The following is a 23,621-nucleotide window of genomic DNA, read 5'->3' as shown; positions in this document are numbered from 1 at the left end:
AACTGCTGTCCTCAGGTGATCTGCCCACCTTGGCCTCCCAAAGTGCTGGGATTACAGGCATAAGCCACTGCACTCAGCCCCAGTCCTTAAACTGAACATTATTGTTCTGGTCTTGAGACTTGAGAGCTCCAGGTGAAATAAAGATTTGGAATTTCCTGCCATCTACCTTCCTCTCAATTTCTAGGTATTTGACACATATCAAAGCTTCATCATAGCAGTGACTCTCGATCTATCTGTGGCACCTGAGGAGGCCATGAAGTAGGCATGGGAATGTCATTGGCCCCCAATAATTGGAAATAAGTCCCTAAAATACCCCATTTTGTCTTTTGGGGTATCCATCATGGATTTTAGTGATCCATCATGGAGCTGTTATCCATGCATCTCCTAAAACCTGTTTAAGGCTATTTTGATGGTCATAATACATAACCTTGCAAGGACACAAGGCCCTCATAGTCAACTGCTTTGTAAAATAGTACTTTCACATCTTTGAGATCCTAAATCTACCTCATTAAAGATTGAATGCTCCTAGTATTTTTTTTTTTTTTTTTTTTTTTAATTTATTTATTATTATTACACTTTAAGTTGTAGGGTACATGTGCATAACGTGCAGGTTTGTTACATATGTATACTTGTGCCATGTTGCTGTGCTGCACCCATCAACTCGTCATTTACATCAGGTATAACTCCCAGTGCAATCCCTCCCCCCTCCCCCCTCCCCATGATAGGCCACGGTGTGTGATGTTCCCCTTCCTGAGTCCGAGTGATCTCATTGTTCAGTTCCCACCTATGAGTGAGAACATGCGGTGTTTGGTTTTCTGTTCTTGTGATAGTTTGCTAAGAATGATGGATTCCAGCTGCATCCAAGTCCCTACAAAGGACTCAAACTCATCCTTTTTTATGGCTGCATAGTATTCCATGGTGTATATGTGCCACATTTTCTTAATCCAATCTGTCACTGATGGACATTTGGGTTGATTCCAAGTCTTTGCTATTGTGAATAGTGCTGCAATAAACATACGTGTGCATGTGTCTTTATAGCAGCATAATTTATAATCCTTTGGGTATATACCCAGTAATGGGATGGCTGGGTCATATGGTACATCTAGTTCTAGATCCTTGAGGAATCGCCATACTGTTTTCCATAATGGTTGAACTAGTTTACAATCCCACCAACAGTGTAAAAGTGTTCCTATTTCTCCACATCCTCTCCAGCACCTGTTGTTTCCTGACTTTTTAATGATTGCCATTCTAACTGGTGTGAGATGGTATCTCATGGTGGTTTTGATTTGCATTTCTCTGATGGCCAGTGATGATGAGCATTTTTTCATGTGTCTGTTGGCTGTATGAATGTCTTCTTTTGAGAAATGTCTGTTCATGTCCTTTGCCCACTTTTTGATGGGGTTGTTTGTTTTTTTCTTGTAAATTTGTTTGAGTTCTTTGTAGGTTCTGGATATTAGCCCTTTGTCAGATGAGTAGATTGCAAAAATTTTCTCCCATTCTGTAGGTTGCCTGTTCACTCTGATGGTAGTGTCTTTTGCTGTGCAGAAGCTCTTTAGTTTAATGAGATCCCATTTGTCAATTTTGGCTTTTGCTGCCATTGCTTTTGGTGTTTTAGACATGAAATCTTTGCCCATGCCTATGTCCTGAATGGTACTACCTAGGTTTTCCTCTAGGATTTTTATGGTATTAGGTCTAACATTTAAGTCTCTAATCCATCTTGAATTAATTTTCGTATAAGGAGTAAGGAAAGGATCCAGTTTCAGCTTTCTACTTATGGCTAGCCAATTTTCCCAGCACCATTTATTAAATAGGGAATCCTTTCCCCATTTCTTGTTTCTCTCAGGTTTGTCAAAGATCAAATGGCTGTAGATGTGTGGTATTATTTCTGAGGACTCTGTTCTGTTCCATTGGTCTAGATCTCTGTTTTGGTACCAGTACCATGCTGTTTTGGTTACTGTAGCCTTGTAGTATAGTTTGAAGTCAGGTAGCGTGATGCCTCCAGCTTTGTTCTTTTGACTTAGGATTGTCTTGGAGATGCGGGCTCTTTTTTGGTTCCATATGAACTTTAAAGCAGTTTTTTCCAATTCTGTGAAGAAACTCATTGGTAGCTTGATGGGGATGGCATTGAATCTATAAATTACCTTGGGCAGTATGGCCATTTTCACAATATTGATTCTTCCTATCCATGAGCATGGTATGTTCTTCCATTTGTTTGTGTCCTCTTTTATTTCACTGAGCAGTGGTTTGTAGTTCTCCTTGAAGAGGTCCTTTACATCCCTTGTCAGTTGGATTCCTAGGTATTTTATTCTCTTTGAAGCAATTGTGAATGGAAGTTCATTCCTGATTTGGCTCTCTGTTTGTCTGTTACTGGTGTATAAGAATGCTTGTGATTTTTGCACATTAATTTTGTATCCTGAGACTTTGCTGAAGTTGCTTATCAGCTTAAGGAGATTTTGGGCTGAGACAATGGGGTTTTCTAAATATACAATCATGTCATCTGCAAACAGGGACAATTTGACTTCTTCTTTTCCTAACTGAATACCCTTGATTTCTTTCTCTTGCCTAATTGCCCTAGCCAGAACTTCCAACACTATGTTGAATAGGAGTGGTGAGAGAGGGCATCCCTGTCTTGTGCCAGTTTTCAAAGGGAATTTTTCCAGTTTTTGCCCATTCAGTATGATATTGGCTGTGGGTTTGTCATAAATAGCTCTTATTATTTTGAGGTACGTTCCATCAATACCGAATTTATTGAGCGTTTTTAGCATGAAGGGCTGTTGAATTTTGTCAAAAGCCTTTTCTGCATCAATTGAGATAATCATGTGGTTCTTGTCTTTGGTTCTGTTTATATGCTGGATTATGTTTATTGATTTGCGAATGTTGAACCAGCCTTGCATCCCAGGGATGAAGCCCACTTGATCATGGTGGATAAGCTTTTTGATGTGTTGCTGAATCCGGTTTGCCAGTATTTTATTGAGAATTTTTGCATCGATGTTCATCAGGGATATTGGTCTAAAATTCTCTTTTTTTGTTGTGTCTCTGCCAGGCTTTGGTATCAGGATGATGTTGGCCTCATAAAATGAGTTAGGGAGGATTCCCTCTTTTTCTATTGATTGGAATAGTTTCAGAAGGAATGGTACCAACTCCTCTTTGTACCTCTGGTAGAATTCAGCTGTGAATCCATCTGGTCCTGGACTTTTTTTGGTTGGTAGGCTATTAATTGTTGCCTCAATTTCAGAGCCTGCTATTGGTCTATTCAGGGATTCAACTTCTTCCTGGTTTAGTCTTGGAAGAGTGTAAGTGTCCAGGAAATTATCCATTTCTTCTAGATTTTCCAGTTTATTTGCGTAGAGGTGTTTATAGTATTCTCTGATGGTAGTTTGTATTTCTGTGGGGTCGGTGGTGATATCCCCTTGATCATTTTTAATTGCGTCGATTTGATTCTTCTCTCTTTTCTTCTTTATTAGTCTGGCTAGTGGTCTGTCAATTTTGTTGATCTTTTCAAAAAACCAACTCCTGGATTCATTGATTTTTTGGAGGGTTTTTTGTGTTTCTATCTCCTTCAGTTCTGCTCTGATCTTAGTTATTTCTTGCCTTCTGCTAGCTTTCGAATGTGTTTGCTCTTGCTTCTCTAGTTCTTTTAATTGCGATGTTAGAGTGTCAATTTTAGATCTTTCCTGCTTTCTCTTGTGGGCATTTAGTGCTATAAATTTCCCTCTACACACTGCTTTAAATGTGTCCCAGAGATTCTGGTATGTTGTATCTTTGTTCTCATTGGTTTCAAAGAACATCTTTATTTCTGCCTTCATTTCGTTATGTACCCAGTAGTCATTCAGGAGCAGGTTGTTCAGTTTCCATGTAGTTGAGCGGTTTTGATTGAGTTTCTTAGTCCTGAGTTCTAGTTTGATTGCACTGTGGTCTGAGAGACAGTTTGTTATAATTTCTGTTCTTGTACATTTGCTGAGGAGTGCTTTACTTCCAATTACGTGGTCAATTTTGGAGTAAGTATGATGTGGTGCTGAGAAGAATGTATATTCTGTTGATTTGGGGTGGAGAGTTCTATAGATGTCTATTAGGTCTGCTTGCTGCAGAGATGAGTTCAATTCCTGGATATCCTTGTTAACTTTCTGTCTCGTTGATCTGTCTAATGTTGACAGTGGAGTGTTGAAGTCTCCCATTATTATTGTATGGGAGTCTAAGTCTCTTTGTAAGTCTCTAAGGACTTGCTTGATGAATCTGGGTGCTCCTGTATTGGGTGCATATATATTTAGGATAGTTAGCTCTTCCTGTTGAATTGATCCCTTTACCATTACGTAATGGCCTTCTTTGTCTCTTTTGATCTTTGATGGTTTAAAGTCTGTTTTATCAGAGACTAGTATTGCAACCCCTGCTTTTTTTTGTTCTCCATTTGCTTGGTAAATCTTCCTCCATCCCTTTATTTTGAGCCTATGTATGTCTCTGCGTGTGAGATGGGTCTCCTGAATACAGCAGACTGATGGGTCTTGACTCTTTATCCAGTTTGCCAGTCTGTGTCTTTTAATTGGAGCATTTAGTCCATTTACATTTAAGGTTAATATTGTTATGTGTGAACTTGATCCTGCCATTATGATATTAACTGGTTATTTTTCTCATTAGTTGATGCAGTTTCTTCCTAGCCTCAATGGTCTTTACATTTTGGCATGTTTTTGCAATGGCTGGTACCGGTTGTTCCTTTCCATGTTTAGTGCTTCCTTCAGGATCTCTTGTAAGGCAGGCCTAGTGGTGACAAAATCTCTAAGCATTTGCTTATCTGTAAAGGATTTTATTTCTCCTTCACTTATGAAGCTTAGTTTGGCTGGATATGAAATTCTGGGTTTAAAATTCTTTTCTTTAAGAATGTTGAATATTGGCCCCCACTCTCTTCTGGCTTGTAGAGTTTCTGCTGAGAGATCTGCTGTTAGTCTGATGGGCTTCCCTTTGTGGGTAACCCGACCTTTCTCTCTGGCTGCCCTTAAGATTTTTTCCTTCATTTCAACTTTGGTGAATCTGGCAATTATGTGTCTTGGAGTTGCTCTTCTCGAGGAGTATCTTTGTGGCGTTCTCTGTATTTCCTGGATTTGAATGTTGGCCTGCCCTAGTAGGTTGGGGAAGTTCTCCTGGATGATATCCTGAAGAGTGTTTTCCAACTTGGTTCCATTTTCCCCCTCACTTTCAGGCACCCCAATCAGACGTAGATTTGGTCTTTTTACATAATCCCATACTTCTTGCAGGCTTTGTTCGTTTCTTTTTCTTCTTTTTTCTTTTGGTTTCTCTTCTCGCTTCATTTCATTCATTTGATCCTCAATCGCTGATACTCTTTCTTCCAGTTGATCGAGTCGGTTACTGAAGCTTGTGCATTTGTCACGTATTTCTCGTGTCATGGTTTTCATCTCTTTCATTTCGTTTAGGACCTTCTCTGCATTAATTACTCTAGCCATCAATTCTTCCACTTTTTTTTCAAGATTTTTAGTTTCTTTGCGCTGGGTACGTAATTCCTCCTTTAGCTCTGAGAAATTTGATGGACTGAAGCCTTCTTCTCTCATCTCGTCAAAGTCATTCTCCGTCCAGCTTTGATCCGTTGCTGGCGATGAGCTGCGCTCCTTTGCCGGGGGAGATGCGCTCTTATTTTTTGAATTTCCAGCTTTTCTGCCCTGCTTTTTCCCCATCTTTGTGGTTTTATCTGCCTCTGGTCTTTGATGATGGTGATGTACTGATGGGGTTTTGGTGTAGGTGTCCTTCCTGTTTGATAGTTTTCCTTCTAACAGTCAGGACCCTCAGCTGTAGGTCTGTTGGAGATTGCTTGAGGTCCACTCCAGACCCTGTTTGCCTGGGTATCAGCAGCAGAGGCTGCAGAAGATAGAATATTTCTGAACAGCGAGTGTACCTGTCTGATTCTTGCTTTGGAAGCTTCCTCTCAGGGGTGTACTCCTCCCTGTGAGGTGTGGGGTGTCAGACTGCCCCTAGTGGGGGATGTCTCCCAGTTAGGCTACTCAGGGGTCAGGGACCCGCTTGAGCAGGGAGTCTGTCCCTTCTCAGATCTCAACCTCCGTGTTGGGAGATCCACTGCTCTCTTCAAAGCTGTCAGACAGAGTCGTTTGCGTCTGTGCAGAGGTGTCTGTGTGTCTTAGTTTACTGTGCCCTGTCCCCAGAGGTGGAGTCTACAGAGACAGGCAGGTTTCCTTGAGCTGCTGTGAGCTCCACCCAGTTCGAGCTTCCCAGCAGCTTTGTTTACCTACTTAAGCCTCAGCAATGGCGGGCGCCCCTCCCCCAGCCTCGCTGCTGCCTTGCCGGTAGATCACAGACTGCTGCACTAGCAACGAGGGAGGCTCCGTTGGGTGTGGGACCCTCCCGGCCAGGTGTGGGATATGATCTCCTGGTGTGCCTGTTTCCTAAAGCGCAGTATTGGGGTGGGAGTTACCCGATTTTCCAGGTGTTGTGTGTCTCAGTTCCCCTGGCTAGGAAAAGGGACTCCCTTCCCCCTTGCGCTTCCCAGGTGAGGCAATGCCTCGCCCTGCTTCAGCTCTCGCTGGTCGGGCTGCAGCAGCTGACCAGCTCCGATCGTCCGGCACTCCCCAGTGAGATGAACCCAGTACCTCAGTTGAAAATGCAGAAATCACCGGTCTTCTGTGTCGCTGGCGCTGGGAGTTGGAGACTGGAGCTGCTCCTATTCGGCCATCTTGCTCCGCCCCATGCTCCTAGTATTTTGAGATCTGATAAACCATTTCATTTTTATCCATTGAGATCTTCAACATTCTGACTGAGGTGCAGAGCGTTATCTTTGTAACCTAAGCCTATATGACATTACCTAACTGAAAGTTACTGGTGATGCATCTGAGAAGCTCAGACCCAACGAAACTCATCCTAGAAACTTGGATGACATTGCAGCGTGTCCAACCCATCAATAAATCCTTGGAGCTTTAGTTCTCTGCTCTTCCCCTCCCCCACATTTACAGTGCCCTCTCTTTTGGGAGAAGGATGGTGGAATTACTTTGGATTGGAATTAATGGTATAAAGAGCTACCTTCTCATCTGAGTAATGCTGATTCACCTCCATCCCTGGTCATTTGCTACCTATTAGAAATATCCTGACAGCCTGCATCTCATTACCATTGCAGCAGGGCCAGCTCCCAAGAATAACCTTCTAAGGAGGATGAAATGTACGCCCGTGGCTTCTAATGCCAGGGCATTCACATTCATATTTTTAGCAGCATATATCAGAGTTAGCCCAACCTTTAGTGTACTGTATGTACTTTTAATAATCTCCATAAAAGCCTGATTTCCAATCCCTAGGCTCAAGCTGACAGTGTAAATAAAATCACCCAAATCCACAGGGTAAGAGAAATGAAAATGACATGGATTAAAATTTGGTCAAACCTCTTTCTTTTTAAAAATTCTGCTTCCCTTCCAATTGGATCACGACCCTCTGTGTGCTCAGCTTAAGACCAGACGGTATGCTTTCACTTTTATTCCTCTCTGCAGCAGGCTTACAGTATTTAGTGAGAGTCTGTAAAGAATGTGTGCTGGGTAGAGAGTTAATACCATAATCCCCCATCGTTGGGGTCAAATGCTGAATAGAGCAAAAGAATTAGAAAACATGTTACATACAATGGCAGGAAAAAATGCATCAGCACGCTGTTCTGTGAACACCAGCATTCATCAACCACAAGTAATGGCCATGAGGTAATAGAGTGTATAAAGAGATGTGTACTTGAAGTGTAATGTGTGCACTGATGCAGGGATGGGAGACTTAAGCAGAAGTCTAAATACCCATATACTCTGGGAAGTATTTGTCACCATGTTTAATTGCTTCTTTTTAAGTACCTGCTTGGATTTAGTTCCTAAGTAACACATTTAGCCACTAAATTGTTTCACAGAGTGGAACCTTGAGCTATCTCTTTTCACTCTTCAGCAGTGGGTGTGAATATAGTTCTCAAAGTGCTGTAATACATCTGTCTCTGGAGAATTCTCTTAATGAACAAGTAGAAATTTGAGGCACCTCAGGAAAAAGAGTTGAACAGCTACCTTCTATTCTGTCTTGGGAAAGTCAACCAAACTCCCCTGGAGTAAGATTACTAGCGAATAAATAACTTTGTATGGAATTTCTACAAAGAGGAATGAGTGTGTGTGTGTGTTGTGTGTGTGTAGATGATTTGATCATAAAATGACAAGTTGGATTTATTTTAAATAAGATCCTTTTGTTTTAGTCCATTTTACTATTGCTATAACAGAATACCACAGACTGGGTAATTTATAAACAGAAGTTTATTTGGCTCATGGTTCTAGAGCCTGGGAAGTTTAACATTGAGGGGCTGCATCTGGTAAGGGCCTCCTTGCTGTGTTATCCCAGGGGAGAAGATGGAAGGGCACGAGACGGTGCAACAGAGAGCAAATGAGAGCTGAATTTGCTTTTACAGAAAACCCACTCTGGAGATAACAGCATTAATCTATTCAAGAGGGTAGAGCCCTCACACCCTCATCACCTCTTAAAGGTCCCGCTTCTCAATGCTGTTGCATTGGGGATCGTATTTCAAACACATGAACTTTGGGGGACACATTCAAACCATAGCATCCTTTGAAGTGGTAACTATTAAAGATTTATATTTTAAGACTTTTATTTATTTTTAAATTTACATACAGTAAAATTTACTCTTTGAGGTGCAGAGTTTTATAGTTTTGACAAATGTATAGAGTCATGTAAGCATCACTGTTATTAAGATACAGAACACTTTTATCATTCTCAACAGTCCTTTGTGCTATTGCTTTGTAGTTAAAATTTCCACCCCTCACCCCTGAAAGTCACTGATCTGTTCTTTGTTTCTGCAAGTTTTGTCTTTTCCAGAATGTCACATAAATGAAATCATGTGGTATTTGCCTTTTAGGTCTGTCTTCTTTCACTTAGCAAATGCATTTAAGATTAATCCATGTTGTAGTATCAATGGTTTGTTCATTTCTAGCGTAGAGTAGTATTTTATCTTTGTAATTTTCAATGGCATTTCAAGACTAAATGACTGAAAGCTAATGGCCCTAAGAATAAAACTATTAGGAAAATTATTAATTAGGGCTTTACAGTTTTCTGTGAGGGATTATCTTTTGTTTACTTACATAAGACACCAGGATACATGAAAATACAGAGTGAGGTTGGATTCTAACCGGGAAGTATAAGACATGCTATGAGTAATTTAGCATGTTAGCTTTTTCTCACAGGGCATATTGACTAAATTACTAAAGACATATTATTTCAAGTAAATAAGTTATTATTTCTCAAAACATAAATATTAATATGCCCTTAATTGTATATGTTATATTTACATTTCTATTAGTCCACAGTCAGCCTCCCACTCTTCTCTACCGGCTACCCCTCTTCTACCTGATCCATAAATGCTAATGTTCCTTTTCTCACACTACACCTGTTTTCATGGAGAAATCATTTATACCCATAAATGGATAGGGATGGCCAGTCTACATCTCCAACCCAGGTTTCCCTCATGAGTTACAGACACATACAACCCAAATACACACCGTTCCAAATAGAGCTCAGTATCTACCAAACCAAATGGTTCCCCTTTCGTAGGATTTTCCATACACTTCTCTTAGCTCTTATCTCACTTCCTGTTTCCTCCACCAGACTAAAGGCAACAAACATGTGTCTTTCCCCTAGTGCCTGTTATATAGTAGGAATTCGTAAATATTTGTGGAAAGAATGAGTACATGTGATACTCATACGCATATAAATAGGGATTTATTTCTACTCCAAACTCCAATGTTTATAAATGGTTTTTATATGAACGAGTGACTAGGATACACATTTATTTCTACCCTAACCACCAACCACCATACCTGCACAAAATCTAGAGGTCAATGCCTATTTTATACAGCAGAGAAAATAATTAGCACATTTCACTTTTCCTCCTATTACATTTTCTCATTGAAGTCATATTTTTTATTCAATCTTATAAATACCTTTTCATGTCTTACAAAGTTCCCAGGTACTATTTTCACTGGTTGAATAATATTGCCTCTAAAAAGAGTCCTTCTTTTACCCTGAAAGTTCAGTTTGAAGCATCATGAGGACCTCGTGATAGAACTAACTCCATTCAACAGTCTGTACTTTGTACCGTTGGTCCTCAAAGTGTGGTCCCGAACCAGCAGCATCAGCAGCCTCTAGGGACTTGTTAGAAACGCAAATTTTGGGCACCACCCCACACTTTCTGAAACAGAAACTCTAGTGTGAGATCCAACAGTCTGTGTTTTAACAAGCTCTTTGGGGGATTTCAGTGCTTGCAAAAGTGTATGCAACTATTGTCATACACTTCCTAGTGATGGTCCGCTTGTCATATAGTATCGTCCTGAATTAATTCTCACTCTTGTTATTCACTCAGGCTCCTCATCAGTCATAAATCATACTCATATTGAAACAAGCCTGTGTATTTGACAATGAGTTTATAGAGCAAGGCCTGAGGTCTTGTTGTACATAAAACATAAGAATAGCAACAGTGTTTTTTAAAACTTAGTTTTAGTAACAGAAAATTTCTTCAAATGAAATATTATGTGAAAGCCATGTGTGTGTGTGTGCATGCATGTGTGTGCATGTGTGTGTATGTGAGTGTGTGTGTGTGTATTTGTCAGATGAAAGGGAATTACCATGGTTGACTGTTATGAAAGCAGTCTGCCTATTTGACTGGGCTTCCTCCTGGCTGTCCCCTTCTCCACAATACCTCCAGGAAACAGTTTGAAAACCTCTGAGTCAGTGGAAAGGGAATTAAATATGGATCTGGGGACCTCGGCTCTAGTCTGTTTCTTTGGTCAATTCATTTAGCATTTCTGGGCCATACTTTCCTGATCTGAAAATGACAAGTTACCTTTAAAATTTCTCTACTAGTTGGAAGTTCATTTTTTTTCTTCTGTATTTTTAGCTTGTGACAGAAAGGAATATGGACTGTCTTGAACATTCGTCCTTCCTTGAAGACATAGGAAAGAGCTGTTGGCTTTGCCATTTGCTAGTCCTCTGACTTCTTCAGTATTGACTTAGAGGCATTAATGAATAAACAGGGCCAGGCTGCCACCATTTTGAGTGCCAATAAAGAGAAGGAAAGCTTCCATGAGAGTCACATAAACATTTAACAGATTTTCAAACCCGGCATTGGACTGGGAATGTGGGCTGATGATGGGGGGATATGTGAAGAATTGAGAGAATAGCAAAACACAGCTGCATTGGCCTTCTCTGCCACCTCCTCCCACCTTCTCTCTCTCCTCTGCCCTCTTCTCCCCTTCACCCTTACTCCTCCTCTTTCTCCAAGAGCTTGCAAGGTGCTGGCCTAGAGTCACCCTTCCCATAGTACATCATCTAACTCTCTGTGTGTCCTTGATACTCCCAAGGCCAAAATCTAAAATGGGTAACATAAATTTTGGTTTACTTTGACATTCCCTCCCACAACTCATTGGGTTGTGGATTTCCATCTTCGTCTTTCTTGCTCCCTCCTGCTCCCTCATTTTCCCTTTCAGTCCCTCTGACCCTCCCTGAGGCCTCTTCTGAGGAACTACTCTAAGCCAGCTGGCCTCCTCTGAGTTAAAGGGAAGATGAGCCCAGGTGGAAACCGTGATGTCCCACTCTCATGCAACAGTAGGGTTTACTGTTATGTGTCTTAGGGGAGCAGGGGGTGGAACAATGGGGAACCTGAGGGGGCAAAGTGTACTGATCTTATCTTCTTGTAGCTTTGCTCTGCATAAACTTTCCTCTGAAGCCATCTGGAAAGAAGGCCTTTCTGTCCTCTGCTCAGCCAGTGGCAAGGGGCTGATTCTCAGGGGTTCTGAATGCTCCATCAGTCATTCCCTGGCAGAGATTTTGATAGAAATACCAGACATACTTTGATTAAATGTGTACTCCCAAAATGGCCTGGTAGGGAAAGCATACTGATAAATATCTATGCTATTGCTTACATTTGACAACAGACTGTGCTATTTGTGCACATACAATTACTTTTTAAATGGGGATTTAAAAAATGGAATCTAGATATATGTTTTTCTATTTTCTTTTATTTTATGGAAAGCTAAAGTACAAAATTGCTTGGTCTGGATAGCTGTCAGCCCCTCTATGTCCCTTCCCTCTTTCTCCTGCATTTGTAGCTTCCCCCACACTTTGGTCTTCTTTCCCGCAGCTTGTAAATGGGTGCAAGTTTTACCTGTCTTTTTACTCTCATGTTCGTCTTTCTTTCCTGCTCTGCTCCTCTTTCTCTCTTGACAGTCAAACTCACAGAGACCAGAGTTAACACGAAGGATCTGTGATGGTGCCCCACTTTCTTCCTCCAATCACCCATAAATCCTCTGGATTCCACTGCCCCATCCACACCCCCAACACTACTGAAACTGTCCTGCCATTTCAAATCCCATGCAGCTTGTCAGTCGTTGTCACATTTGACCTCCCTAAGGGAAATTGACAATTTCCTTTGGAGTCTGTTCCCTCTTTGGGAGCCCACAACCCCTTCTCTTGCATCTTTCCTTGTAGCTCATTAATTTATGCTTCCCAGCTTTTGCTGTTTTTTTAAATGCAGGTGCTTCTCGTGGTTCTGTCTTTTGGCCTTGGCTTTTCCATGCTCTTTACTCCTCCTGGACAAAATGAGCTATGCCCTGGGATTTAGCCATCACCTGTCTGCTGATAGTTTCCAAACCCACTTCGTCATTCCAGATCTCCCTCTCATGGACTCGACACATAGGTATTTTGGAATGTCTTTACTAATAGGTATCTAAAAATTAGGTTTGTTAACAAATTAAGATTTTCATCTTACCTTTAACTCTGCACCTTTTGCTTGGTAAATAGCATCGTTTGGCCACCCAAGTGAGAAACAGAGATGCAGCCAAGTCCTGACTATGCCTAGATCCAATCAACCAAATCCCCCAATCCTATATTAGACATTTCCTTCTAATGTTTCCACCAAACATGATTACTGTTGCTCCTGTTTTGGTTCAGGTTGTGATCACTTTTCATCTGGGCAGATGCTTTCTGGAATCCTGCCTTCAGTCTCCTGCACCTCCAAATTACCTCCAATTCACTCTCCAGATGATATGTCTGGAATAGCATTATCTAGTACAGTAGCCACTAGCTGTCTACACCTATTTAAATTTAAATTTATTAAAATTAAATAAAATTTAAAATTCAGTTTCTTAGTTACCCTAGCCACACATTGAGTACTCAGTAGCCCATGTGGCTAAGTGAACAGTGCAGATAGGGGACATTTCATTCATTGGATCACGAGGTCAGGAGATCGAGACCATCCTGGCTAACACGGTGAAACCCCGTCTCTACTAAAAATACAAAAAACTAGCCGGGCGAGGTGGTGGGCGCCTGTAGTCCCAGCTACTCGGGAGGCTGAGGCAGGAGAATGGCGTAAACCCGGGAGGCGGAGCTTGCAGTGAGCTGAGATCCGGCCACTGCACTCCAGCCTGGGCGACAAAGCGAGACTCCGTCTCAAAAAAAAAAAAAAAAAAAAAAAAAAAAAAAAAAAAAAGAAACGTCTAATGGATGATGCTGTTCTAGAACACAGTATGACATATCCCTGATTGCTTTGTTGATGATTCCATGCAGACTCCAGATTAAACTCTAAATTCATCAGCTTGGCATGTAAGATCCTGCCCTCCACCTCCAATATTTGAACCTTGTGCTTCGGTCATGCCCACCTGCTGCCCCCACCTCCAAGCCTCTTTACTTTTTGTTGTGCCGTGTCCTGTGCCTCCAGTTGGATGGGCTGCTTCCCTTTGTCCAGTTAGAACACCTGTCTGTTCTTCAAACTCAGCTTGGAAACCATTCCATCTGTAATGCTTTTCTTTGCCTTTCTAGGCAGACTTCAGGCTCACCTGTTTATGACTTCTCCTGGCAGTTTATGCGACACCCATCATAAACTCTCTTAAAAAATGTACTTTTCACTGTGAAAGGCTGAAAAATGGCTCCACATAATTGTGAATAATGGCAAGAGGGACTTGGCAGATATGAATAATGATCGACAGATAGGGAGAGCATCTTGGATTATCTTGGCAGGCCCAATGATGCAATCACAAGGATCCTTATAAGAGAGATGCAGGAGTGTCAAATTCAGAGATGCAGAGGGAGGAAGGATGTGAGACTATGGAAGCAGAGGTTGGAGTGATGCATTTAAAGATGGAGGGCACCATAAGCCAACAAATGCAGGCAGCCTCTAGAAACTGGGAAAGACAAACAGATTCTTCCCTGGAGCCTTCAGAAGCAACACAACCCGGCTGCCTCATTTTGGATGTCTGGCTTCCAAAACTATAATATCATAACTTTGTATTGTTTTAAACCACATAGTTTGTGGTAATTTGTTTCAGCAGCAGTAGGAAAGCATACACTTACTTCTCTATTGCTGCTGAAATAGGAAACATCTTTTCCATCTATCCATCCATCTATCTGTGCCACATATCACTGGACATAGATTTGGTGAGTACCTGAATGTGCCAGTCCTGGTTGTGTACTAATGTTACAGTGAAGAATTAGACCTGGCATTACTGTTAGGGGAGGTATGAAATGGGAAAAGAAGAAGGCAGGAGTCCTGGAAACTTGGAATTTTATAGGTAACTGGGGGCTAGGCTCTGAAGGACCCCTTAGACCACTGTCTAAAGTTGGGATTATTTTCCATAGAAAATGCAGAGCCATTGAAGATCTTTGCATGATGAGTTCGTGATCAGATTTATGTCTGACCTAGTTTGGAAATGGATAGATGCTGAAGACAAGGAGACACATTGGGCTGCTACAATTTTCTGGGTGAGAAATAAGGAGAGGGTAGTAAGGAAAGAGATCTGGTAATATTTGGGTGAAATTTCAGAGGCAGAATTGATAGGAGTTTGTGACCAGAGGCAGTGGCATTGATAGGAGTTTGTGATCAGTTAGACACTGTGTAGAAGGGGGCGGTATCCAAGATGACTCTGCTCCAAGATGACTCCGAGAACGGATGACTCTAAGCTCAGTGCCTGGCACACAGTGGATAAGAAACAATTGTCTTGAATTGAATTATGCGGCGAAAAGACAATGGAGTAGATCATCACTGGGAGGAAAGGATGATGCCAATGAATATGAATAGTGGAGGAAAATAAATAGAAGAATAAGTGTGTGTGTGCGTGTGTGTGTGTGTGTGTGTGTGTGTGTGTGTGTGTGTGCGTGCTCCTGCAGGGTGCTGGGAAAAGAGGATGTAAAACATGTGGCCAGTTATCCTGTGTGATTTTTTCCTGCTCAATTTAAGTTTTTGCTCTTTAAGCTAGAACCATGTTTAGAGTGAATTCAGAAAACTGTGTAACCACCTTGAAGATGCCAGATTTCTCTCAATGGCAAGCTTACCAACATTTTGATCTGGAATGGTTTTGAGAAGGGGAGGGAGAACAAGTGATTTGAATTGATTTTCGATGCATTTGTTGTTTCATTCTGGAATGAGGGAAGTACCTTTGTTTCCTCCCCCTCCTCAGCCTCCCATTGTTATGGGGAATCATGATGTCTAAACCCAGGAAAAGAATGTGCTCTGGTACTGTATGAGGTTATATAGGGCTCCTTTGCCCAAGACCCTCTGCAGGGGCTCATGGTGGTGAATATTTGCTACACTGAAACGGCATTTATGATCTCTGCTCCTCAAAGTGGCATCCCAAGTTCACCACATTGATGGAGGAATAAGCATAATTATCTAGCAAAGGTCCTGAAGCTGATGTTGCCTTCCAACCATGCTCTGCTGCATATGGACTGTGGTCCCAGCACAGTAGAACAGGGTCCCTGGTGGGCAGACAAACCTTTTCTTGTATTTGTGTTTCTAGAGAATGTTGTTCTAACTGATATTAATTACGACTTTGTAGACTGAAGGAAGGGGGAAAGTCTTGCAGTCTAATTAGTTTGGAAAATTCTGGGTTATACAAATATACCTGTCTATAGGACTTCTCAGGACCTTTACTTTATGCATATGACCTGCGACTGTCTGAGAGTAGAATAAAGATTTTGCTGAACTTACTGGACTGCAGAGCCCCGTAACATTGTGTGGAATAGCATTCCATGCACCAGTTTGGAAAGTGCTGTCCTACAAATACAGGATGACCAAGGTGTTCTGATATGCCAGGTACACTCAGCACGAGGCCACGATAAAAACACTTAGACTTTATCCATCTTCAGATTTTCCAGCGAACCTGAAATACCAAAGACAGACCAAAATGGTAATTGGACCAGTCCTTTTCTTCTGATACTTTTAGTTTGGGCTTGAATGAAACTTTGCTGATGGACCAGGACATAGGTATGAATCAGAGCCATTTCTATCATCAGCTCATAGCCTACTACACTTGAAGTTTCATTTCCTCCTTCCCCCAACCCCCACCATGGCTTCTATTATAAAGCAATTCATGTTCGTTTCCTTCTTTAAAATTGTTTTTTAAATACTTTGAAAATATTGGGCAATTTTCTTTGGATATTGGAGGATAATCCAAGAGAAGCTAGTCATTTATGTTCTATTTCTCTTAATCCCATGTGACTACTTTACAAGTGTGTAGTATTTTGCAGTTTTCAGGGATCTCTATCACCTACAATCTCATTTGATCCTTTAAACAACTGTGTGAAGAGCAGAGGATTAAGCCCCATTTTATGGAAGAGTGAAGCAAATAGCATATTTGGATGCCTGCTTTGTGCCAGGTGTTCTGCGAAGTGTTTGGCATACACGAACATATTTAAAGCTCTTATCAACACTATATAGTAGGACATGTATTATCTTCATGTAGAAATGAAGAAATTGAGGCTCAGAGAGTGAAGTCACTTGCCTAGGGTCACATACCTTATAACAGGAAAGTCTGGCATTTAAACTCATGTTTGTTCTATCCCCAAATCCACTCCCCTTCCATCATGCCACCCTTAAAGAGGAAGCTGGGACGAAGGGCATCTAAAGATCTGCCCAAGTTCACACAGAGAGTTTGGGAAAGTACTGGGATTAAGACCTAATTCACTTAACTTTTAGTCCAAGGCTCTCTCTGCTACATATTTTGCTGGCCCACAGGAAGGCATTTTCAAGAATAAGTGATGATTTGTGAAACGCCAGCAGCAACAATAACAACTGCATGAGAGCAAAGAAGAGGGAAAAAGCAATGGCTCAAAGTCCCCACCCATCCCGCAAGACCCTCGATGTTGACAGTAGAGGAGACCCTGCATTTCTGAGAAAAATGCCACCTGAACGTCACTCTCTTGTCACATAGGAAAGGGTCTGGGACCACTGAAATATCTTAGGGAGATTTGGCTCTTCATGCCTCTTTTTTTTTGATGAACAAGTTCTATCCAGTTCTAGAGATCTCTCTTTTTTTTTTTTTTTTTTTTGAGACGGGATCTGGCTCTGTCGCCCAGGCTGGAGTACAGTGGTGCCATCTCAGCCCACTGCAAGCTCCGCCTCCCGGGTTTACGCCATTCTCCTGCCTCAGCCTCCCAAGTAGCTGGGACTACAGGCACCCACCACCTCGCCCGGCTAGTTTTTTGTATTTTTTAGTAGAGATGGGGTTTCACCGTGTTAGCCAGGATGGTCTCAATCTCCTGACCTCGTGATCCGCCCGTCTGGGCCTCCCAAAGTGGCAATATCTCTTACTTTCACCAATCAGACGAATATAATTTAGTAACATTTAGTGAGCCTCTTCCCCATGTGAATCCCCCATGCTGGTGTCATGGGGATAGCACTGAAAGTGAGTGGGGAACACTTTCTCAGAGCCTGCAGACTACACAGAGAAGCGAGTGTGAGAAGCACTACTCCAGAAGTACAACCTGACAGGAAAACAAGAGGTGAGGTACTTAGAGGGATTAAGAGGGAATCCTGGTCATTTCTTTCATATGGTGTTCACCCTAATCACTTAGCACAATGACTGAAGGCATCTCTCTTGTAACTACCATGTACTTAGCTCATCAGGGACATTTACTGTGAAGCCCCTAAAACACAAGAATAGGGCACATTTTTGTTGCCACTCTTCCAAATCCAGTCTTTTTAAAGTTTTCCTTGAAACCAGATTGGAACAAAAAGGTAGTTAATGCTTCTTTATCCTGGTTCCACCCTGAGAGCTCCTTGATCCACACTAGACTGGAGAGTGAAGCAAAAGAGACAAGTGGTCTGGTCTTTATTTGGCTGCCAAGTCCCAGCCCTCTGGTTAGGAGTGACTGTATGTGTCTTGGCTCCACCTCTGTTTCCAAACTGTCCCTTTCACTCTCTGCAGTGGCAGCAGAATCTGAGCATGGAGGCTTGTGCAGGATTAGTACTGATGGGAAGGGTGTGTGTTTCAGTCAGCTCTGGCTGCTATAACAAAATACCATAAACTGGGAGGCCTAAACAATAGAGACTTATGTTCTCACAGTTCTGGAGGCTGGAAGTGCAAGATTAAGGTTCTGGCTGACTCAGTTTCTGGTCAGGGCTCTCTTCCTGGCTTGGAGATAGCTTCTTTTTCCCTATGTCCTCACCTGGCCTTTCATTGGGGTGGATTTGTTTGTGTGCATGCATGTGTAAGGATGTTGCTCTCTGGTATATGGTCTTATAAGAACCCTAATCTTATTGGATCAGGACTCCACCCTTAAGATTTCATTTAACCTTAATTACTTCCTTAAATGTCTCATCTCCAAATACAGCCACACTGGGGGTTATGGCTTCAACATATGAATTTGGGAGGGACAGAAACATTCAGTTCACAAAATTTGCTCTCTGGCCCCACCCAAATTCATGTCCTTCTCACATGCAAAATACATTCATTCCATCCCAGCAGCCCTAAAAGTCTTAACCCATTCCAGCATTGATTCTAGTCCAAAGTCTTATCTAAAATTTATCTAGATCAGATGAGTGAGATTCAAGGTATGATTCATCCTGAGTCAAAATTTCTATCCAGTTCTGAGCCTGTGAAGCCAGATGAATTATGTGCTTCCATAATACGATGGTGGAACAGCACAGAATAGACATTCCTATCCCAAAAGGAAGAAATCAGAAAGAAGAAAGGGGTGATGGCTCCCAAGTAAGTTGACAACCTAGCAAGGCAAATTTCATTAGCTGTTAAGGCTCAGGAACAGTCTTTGGTTCAATGCTCAACCCTCTAGGTCCATTGGGGCAACAGCATCACCCAACATAATTATAGGGTACCCTTTAGCTCCATGGGGGCAGCCTCGCCCTCACAGCACCAGACCATGGCCTTGCACCTCATAGCACCAGACCAGGCTCTTGACAGTGGCAACCTGTTTCCCCAAAACTGAAGAGGCCCCACTGGGCCTATGCTGGAAGTGTCAGCCCTGATGATCTCTGAATTGCCTTTGGGATCATTCTTTCCTTTTCTTGAAGAATAAAGCATATTATTGGCCAGATAACTCTATTGTCCAGCCCTGTAGAATCCCAGAAGTCTGGCAGTTTCTTTCATCTCCTACCATTTTTTCCATCCTCTTTAATCTTTTAGTCCAGCTGGCAGAGTTTCTGCTGGTATAATCCCATCTCTATTCCTGGGTTTGCTGAGGTGGCTGATTGAATTCGTGGTTTACACCCATACTAATCTCTTATTAAACAATTGTTCAGTCACACTTCTAGTGTTCTCTTCAGAAAAGGCTTTCTCCTTATATTTTTTTCAATGTAGATAAGCTGAGAATTTTCCAAATCTTCAAATTCTGGTTCATTTTTTGCTTAACAATTCCTTCAATTTTTCTTTCTCCTCTCACATTTTACTATAAGTGATAAGGAAAACCCAAGATGCTCCTTCAACACTTTGCTTGGAAATATCCTCAGCTAAATATTTAATTTTGTTGCTGGCAAGTTTTATTTTCCACAAAACATTAGAACACAATTCAGCCAAGTTCTTTGCCACCTTATAACAAGGATCACATTTCTTCTAGTTTTCAATAACCTGCTCTTCATTTTCATCAAAAACCATACCAGAATGACCTTTAACATCCATGTTTCTAATGGTCTGTTCATGATGATATACATATTCCATAAGATGATAGAGGCTTTCTCTGTACCTCCTGTCTTTTCTTACTGAGCCCATACCAGAACTGCCTTTAACTTTCATATTTCTACCAAAAGTCCCTTCAAGGCAATCTAGGTTGATTCTAGCATGTACCTCAAAACTCTTCTAGCCTTTTCCCATCACCCAGGCCCAAAGTCACTTCCACATACATTTTCAGGTATTTGTTACAGTATTACCCCACTTCTGATGTTAAAATCTGTATTAATTTGCTCAGGCTGCCATAACAAAAATGCCATAAATTGGGTGGCTCAACTGATTGTTCTAGACGTTAGAAGTCCAAGATGAAATGTCTTGCAGGATTGTTTTTTGGTGAGGGTGCTCTTCCTCACATGGCAAAGAAAAAGACATAGAGAGAGAGGGAAGGAGAGAGAGAAAGAGAGAGAGAAAGAGAAATGTCATGTCTCTTATAATAAAGATACTAATTCTATCAGATTGGGGTTGTGCCTTTATGACCTTATTTAATCTTAATTACTTTCTCAGAGGCCCCATCTTCAATACAGCCATGCTAGGAGTTAGGCCTTCAACATATAAATTTAAGCAGGAGTGAGGGGTGGTCACAAACATTCAGTCCATAATAATGTGGGAAAGCATTCTGATTCTTTTCTTGCTCATTCGGGCTGTGGGAGTTGATTGAAATGGTGTATCCCAAACGGGAAAGCTAGTGGATGGAGCAAAGGCCTGGGAGTCAGGGGAAAGGAAACCACTTCTAACTTCTTTTGGATTATTTTACTATTCATATATTAGTTTCTTTAGCTATCGATTGAGAATCTATAAATCAGGCCTTCTGTGATAAACAAAAAGTTTGAGGATTATGAGGGAAATATGAAAAATGGTATAGGCTTCATAGAGAAGAAAAGGCACTGTGTAAATCCAAGGCAGTTACAGCCTCCTGAGTTAAAAATTCCAGCAGGTTCTTTCACATTGGCCATACTTATGTGTGCCAGTGCCCAATAATTTTCCCTCTTGCACATTTGGGCTTCCAGATCATTAGGCTGAGAGAAGCAAATTCTTCCCTTGAGAAAATGCACAGTCACTACTTCCCCTCTGTCCCCCCAGTCATAGGCTGAGGGAATCTCTGAGAATCTCTGGAAGGGACTTAAAAGTCATTTAGTCCAGCTGCCAGTGTATTCCCTTGATAAGCAGACAAGTGGGAATATAAAATAAAAGTGGAGTTAATTTTCAATTATTTGGATACAGATTCTTCACAGACACAGAGTGAAAGATTTGTGTATTTGGAGGTGGTGATTGGGTTTCCTCTTATCTTTTTCTTCTACAAGCGAAAACAATCACAAATCATTCCAGTGTTCCTTAGAGGATTGATTTCAAACTTTTGAAATCACATAAATTGAAGCCACCTTCATCTATGTTGATGCCGCCTTCATTTTCATTCCAGAAACTTTTGGCTATTCCCCATTCAGAAGGGATTGACTGCATTTGAAATCAGATGACAGAGGAATTGCTCTCCCTGATATTACCCTTCAGCTACATCCCAGTACTGGGAGACTCTGCTAACTGCTATTGCCATAATGACTAGCAATCAAGGCACAATCACTGAAATGAATTAAATTATTAATTTCAATAGCACCCCATGGTGCATTTATAAATTCCACCATCTGGGGAACATAAATATGGAGGTCCACATTCTAAACTTGGAGGCATAGTGCTGGGTGCCAAGGGCTGTATCTTTGAAGGCAGTAAAGATTTTTCAAGATACTATATGTGGAGCAGCAAGCTGTGCATTTCAGAGAAGGCTCTGTCCCTGGGTCTCTATTAGTGTTACCATTTATTTAAGGCTCCCTCCCTCCTTATTTTTTTTTAACCAGTTCTTATTGATAGACCCAAAGTATAAAAATATTAGTTTAGAAATGGTACAGGATAGGAAATAAAATACAAGTCTGACTTGAACTATTTAGTCACCTACCTCCTTTTCTCTTCATTAAATTTCCTTTCCTCCTTCCCCAAAGTTGCTTCTCTTATTGACTTTCTTCCAATATGTAAATCTCTGTGTTAAGAAGTATGTTATCCTGAGACAGCTACTCTTGAGTTTCAAATGTTTTCAAAATCTGTCTAAAACTTCAAGATAATTGTTGTTGAAGCAGAGGGGATGGAGGATCCAGGAATGGTATGTAACCACTCAAATAAGGGATTTAACTCTCCTTCTTCAGGTGGAAACTTTTGACCAGATGTTGGGGTTCAGTGAGCCTTCCTTGTTTGCCATCTGTGACATCCCCAAGGGCTAGGAAGAGCGGGGCACTTCTAAAGAGCACATGTAAATTACTTCCATGGAGCCCTGCAGGGGCACCATAGGCCAGCTTTTTCCTAAGGTGGATTACCCACTCAAAGCCAAGTCACAGCCCCATCCTCGGTTGCTACACACCATTTCTTACCATCCACAGCAACTAGATTTGTAATGCATGGGTCCACTTAAGACACAGAAGAGAAATGAGAAATGCAGAGTTTTCTGAATGATAAATAATTCTAGAACATCAGTGGGGTTATGCAGCTCTTGATATTTTTGTTCTCTGTATTTCCAGAACTTTGGTGTAATTTTGGGGACTTGACTAGCTGGTGAGGAAGATGACTGCTCCCTCCAGTGCGCCTACATGTGCACATCTAATTAGACAGTTTAGCCAGCCCTAGAAATTAGTGCAGGTTTGCAAACCAGTGTGATTTCTGGTTGAGACTGAGGACATACTCCGAAGGTCTTCCCCTATCACCTACGCCACCCCCATTTGCTGATGTTCACTGGCCATTCAATGGAAGATACCTCTGGTATGTGAGGTTAAGTGAAAATATTTCAGGATGGGATGTTTTTAGTAATTATATTTTAGGTTAATTACCTTCCATTCCCGGTAGAGTCAAACATCACAGTAGCTTGAGATATAGTGGTCTGAAGCTTCGGGAATGGGTGGGTTTGGACTTGATTAGAATTTCATTTATGTACTGTTTTAGATGCCATTCTCATAACTTAACCAAATTAGCCTGTTATTAACAAGTTCGGACAAGAGAACAAATCGACTCTGCAATCACAATGCAGTTAAATGCAACCTCTGACCTTCATGGCAGGTCCTTGTCAGCAGCTTCTTTTTCCTTCCCCAGGTTGTAAGCATAAATGTACGCTGAATTTGAGGCACTGGGCCTCTAGTAACTGCCATGTCCTGAGTTTATTAGTGACAATGAAGGACCCAAAATCAGTGATTTATGCAATTTAGCCACGGCTCTCCCCAACCTCTATGGGAGTTAGTAGACTGGAATAATTACAGACTAAATACTGATGATAAGGAGGAAATGTACTGTAGTTGGAGTTAGTGGGCTGAGAAAACAAATGTTTCCAGTCTCAGGAGAATCTGTTTGCTGTTGTAAAGGAGGAGAAAACTGGAAGCAAAGAGACCTTGCTCTGATCTGTATGAGTTCAGTAACTGGGGAAGACTATGTAAAGTTGTCATAAAAAATCCAGGAGGTGGTAAACACAAAAACCTTGAGCATCCCATTCTCTGTTCAGCCTGACACCCAGCAACAGGATACCAGGACAAATACTTGGTACTTTCTTTGAGGTGCAAATCTTAAACAGTTTCTGCTTTGCACTCAAAGCCAAGCTGGTGGAGCTGCTGTAAC

The 23,621-nt window shown here is 41.6% G+C and overlaps 1 protein-coding gene across 6 annotated transcripts in view; it reads left to right on the top strand.

Annotated features, from left to right (window-relative positions):
* LOC141409959 (uncharacterized) overlaps positions 1–23,621 on the top strand; it is a 248,235-nt gene that overhangs the window by 97,492 nt on the left and 127,122 nt on the right. Inside the window, exon 6 of one of the 6 annotated variants that reach the window (XM_074036446.1) lies at positions 7,450–7,463. The exons of 4 other annotated variants lie outside the window; for them this stretch is intronic. The gene's annotated coding sequence lies outside the window, so the exon portion shown is untranslated. Of the gene's footprint in view, positions 1–7,449; positions 7,600–23,621 lie in introns of those variants that run through there. One more of the 6 variants, XM_074036451.1, reaches the window with a different exon arrangement.

The sequence above is a fragment of the Macaca fascicularis genome, chromosome 1, assembly GCF_037993035.2.
Source record: "Macaca fascicularis isolate 582-1 chromosome 1, T2T-MFA8v1.1".
Taxonomy (NCBI): Eukaryota; Metazoa; Chordata; class Mammalia; order Primates; family Cercopithecidae; genus Macaca; species Macaca fascicularis.
Note: the sequence above shows the minus strand (reverse complement) of the source record. Positions and strands in the feature narration are given on the sequence as shown.